At 38.2% G+C, this 4,232-nt stretch overlaps 1 non-coding gene across 1 annotated transcript; it reads left to right on the forward strand.

Moving 5' to 3' along the window:
* Positions 1–320: 320 nt before the first annotated feature.
* On the forward strand, positions 321–447 carry LOC125088252 (small nucleolar RNA SNORA32). The gene has a single exon (XR_007123649.1). It is a non-coding gene; the product is annotated as a small nucleolar RNA SNORA32 (small nucleolar RNA).
* The last annotated feature ends 3,785 nt before the right edge of the window (positions 448–4,232 follow it).

Below are 4,232 nucleotides of genomic sequence, written 5' to 3' on the forward strand. Positions count from 1 at the left end.
CTTAGCCCAGTCCGGTGGACACTGAAAAAGTAACCATCACAGTCACATAAACCTAGAGTCAAATGGCAGTGTTGCTTCTTACTTGCTTGTGTGACTTTGGCCAATTTATTTAGGCTCCCTGTGATATTTCCACCTCCTGAGCTCTAAAATGCGTTGTAATAAACTAAACCCAATTGATAATGTATGTATCGGTTACGCTTCTCAGTCCTTTCTGTGTCTTGGAACATGGAGGATGGGATTGGGTATATAAATGATATTGGTGCATAAATGGTATATAAATAGGTATTTGTGCCAAATATGTGATTGAAAAGATGCTGCTGTGGTCATTACCAAGGCTTTGAGAATGCAGTCTCTCATTTGCTGTAGACATGACCATAAAAAAATTTTCCCACTAGGTTTTCTTTCTTTCTGCTAACTTTGCTAGCATTCAGCCTATTGGGAACATTTTACCAACCCTGTTCTATTTCCATTGCCTAGATTAGCCTGTCCAGTATAAATGTAACATAAGCCGTACGTGATTTGGTAATGGTCCTATTTCAGATTCTCATCTGAACATACATGGCTAGTATACTGACCAGTGCATGCCTAGATCTCCAAGAGATGTCTTTTTGCTAACTCCTTCAGTATTGTTTATCACCATGCACCTCATAATATAATAGATTTATATTATGATATAATCATATCATATCATATCATGATATGAGGGAGGCTGGCTTCGGTTTACATTATCATCTCTGGAAATGGAACCTTATTTTATGTTCTTGTTATATTGGAATGACAGTGACAACTGTGGATTGATCAAGTTTTTTTAAAAAGGGTTGTTTTGAAGGTTATGATTCTAGCTTTGGAGGAATTATGGTGATGAGCAGTGACTGGCAGTGGAAGGAATCATATGTAAAAACTCCTTAAATAAGAATTTATTGGCTTTAAATTTAAAAAAAAAGAAAGAAAAGCAAAGATGCTGCTGCTTGAGGCCAAAGGCAAGTTGTCTGGCCATTCAGGCTTCCCTGGGGCCAGAGAAGATTGCTATCTAGGCACATTTCTATCATTCTAGGTCACAAATGTGCCCCATGCACTGAATGATCTCCATGAAGCTTACTTTCTACTACTACTGTTTTATTGTTTGTTTAATTCACATTAAATGAATGTATTAAGTCACACAAAGACCGAGGTTGGTAATATTATTCACTTTTTTTAAAAGATTTTATTTATTTCACAGAGAGAGATCACAGAGAGAGAGGGAGAGAGAGAGGGAGGAGGAAGCAGGCTCCCTGCCTAGCAGAAAGCCTGATGCAGGACTCGATCCCAGGACCCTGAGATCATGACCTGAGCTGAAGGCAGAGGCTTAACCCACTGAGCCACCCAGGCAGCCCTATTATTCACTTTTTACAGATGAATAAACTGAAAGGTCAGGAGAGTTAACCATTACTCAAGTCCCTAATATGGGAGAGGCATTCCCAGGAGCTAGATCCAGGAACCATGACTTCCAGCCCAGTGTCTTATCATAATGCTCTCGCTGCAACATTTACCTAAAAAAGGGAACTCCAGTGATTTTGCCTAAGAAATCACTTTCAATTTTACCACCTGTCTTTAAGAAAGTGCCGGCCCTGATGCTCTTATAGGACATTTGAATTTACTTCTGTTTTAACAAAATTTTTTAGAAGATCCCTACAGTGTAAAATGAGGGCAACCCTTACATTTGGCCTAAAAATATATGGGAAGATGGCTTTTTTCCCTTTCAGGTAGGTTTGTTGTTGTTGTTGCTATTGTTTTTTTTTTTTAATTATTTGTTATACCATTTTCTGTGTTTTAAGCACAAACACAAATCTAGGTATGGAGTTACTGTGATTTAAATTTTTCTATTACTGTAAATCAAAGAAAATTAATAGTTTTATACAAATAAGAATGGAAAAACAAATATTAAAATTATCAATATTAATTCAGTAGAATAAGTCTACTTCATTAACATTAAATTACTGAATGCAAAATAAATCTGATAAAATTAACAGTTGGACACAGCTTCTTTTGAGTTTATCATGATTAACACTGAGCCTTATGATGGTTCTTTTTCTTTTTTTAATAAAGATTTTATTCATTCATTTCAGGGAGAAAGAAAGAGCACAGAAGGAGAGGGAGAAGGAGAGGGAGAAGCAGACTCCCTGCTGAGCAGGGAGCCCCATGCAGGACAGGATCCCAGGACCACGGACAGGTTTTAAAGAGATCGGTTTAGCTCACGATGGTCCAGCATTTTAGAAAAGCTTAAACCTACTCAAAGGCGAGAAGGCACGGTCTTAACTTAGCCCCTGTCACTACACTTAAATTACTTAACACTTCCACTCATGAATGCACAGAAATCGATACAGCAGGATATCTCAGTGTCCCTCAACTCTACATGACATATGCATTATTGGGAATTTTTTAAAAAGTTGCCCTAAAAGGAAGGAAATAACCCATAAGAAAGTTATCACCATTATCCTAGTTAAAAGAAGGGGCAGATTTATTAGAAGGCTATTTTTAACAAAACCCCAGTGGTTTCAATAACCTATAAGCTCAGCAACCGGGAAGTGATCTCACCGGTTGCCTGAGTGAAAATGAATTATGTTTGTTATCCCAAGAGGACTTGTATATTTTCCAGTGCAAGGAGACATTCTTTCTTTCTTTTTTCCTATGAAAGAAATGGAAAAAAAAGTATTTTAATATCATTCTACTGCGTTAACTTGATTGGAGCCAAGATTAAACCTGTCTTTAAGGCCGTTAGAGTAATTGTGAGCTCACTCCCTTTCTTCCCTTTACCTTACTACAGCCCCTAAACCTCAAGGGTAACAGGAAATATGGACTAAAACAAAGTTTATCTTCAAAGCTTTTAGCATCATATCTGCACCATGGGAAAGGAAGTATTTGATAAAGGAATTAGAACAGAAATCGTAATGAATTGGGTGGGAGAGGGGAAGTTTTAATTCTGCCTGTTTACCTCTGAACTTTGCAAACTTGGTTTCACTTGTGGAATTACCTAGTAGGTGTGAGATTAGAACTTAGCATTACTTTACCCATAAAAACATACACGGTTTTATTAAACAGAATTTGGATTGCTTGTACGATGTCACTCAGTAAAAACTGATTTAGATCTTGTTCCTGTGTTTTTAAATTTCCAGACCTAGAATTTTATTGCCACAGATATTAACACAGTAATATCTGATTCATGAAATGCAGGGTTTCAACACCTCCATAAATGAGTCAACCACATTGAAATACATACCAATGACATTTACTAAAGAATTCAGTATATAGGAGAGGAGTAATTTCATTCCTATAGAAGAAATCTTCCAATATCCTGCTGACATTAAGAAAGAAACGAAATAGGGGTCTTTTCAGGGTAGTCGTTATGTGTATCCAAAACAAGTCCATTTACAAGCTTTAAAACTACTTCCCTTTTCACAAGTTACAGATTTGATTTTTTGGACCTCTGTACAAGGGATGTTCCTGTTTCTTCCTGAAAGCGGGAGCTGGCTTGAATATTTAGTTTCCCCAGTGTTGCTGCTGCAGAACAGAGTGAGTAAAATGTATCCCAGGTGACCTGCTGAGTGTCTACACAGATACATTCGTTTCACAGTTTGAACCAGATAAACCTCTGAAACCAGAGCCTGTTAAGAAGACTAGAGAAACAGGGTCCTGCCCGAGAACTTTCAGGACCTCATTCAGAACTCAATGGCGGGTAGTAGAAAGAGGCTCAGAATCCTGTTCTGCCAGTGGCCAGGTGTGACTGGTGAGAAAGTAAGCCTTGCAAAGCTTCCATTTCCTTATTCATAAAATGGATTAATAATATCTCATAGTACATTTGGGAGCATTAACTGGACTTACAAAGCCCTTAGTATAGTGCCTGCCAGAGTGGCTGTGGTAGGCAGACTCACATCCTCCCAAAGATAGCCACATCCTGACCCCTGGAACCTGTTACTATGTCTCCATGCGTGGTCAAGGTGAATTCAAGTTGCAGATGGAATTCAGGTTACTAATGAAATGAATATAACAGAGGGTCATTATCGTGGATCATTCAGATGAGCCTAATGGAATCATAAGATCCTTAAATGTAGAAGGAAGAAAAGTCAATGTCAGAAGGATATAGTAGGAGAAAGCCTTGATTGGCCATTATGGATTTTGAAGTCTAAAGGAAGACTATCTGAGGGTTTTGAAGGGGTGGGGGTGGGATTTGGGGGAACCAGGTCGTGGGTATTAGG

The sequence above is a fragment of the Lutra lutra genome, chromosome 16 (genome assembly GCF_902655055.1).
Source record: "Lutra lutra chromosome 16, mLutLut1.2, whole genome shotgun sequence".
Lineage (NCBI taxonomy): Eukaryota > Metazoa > Chordata > Mammalia > Carnivora > Mustelidae > Lutra > Lutra lutra.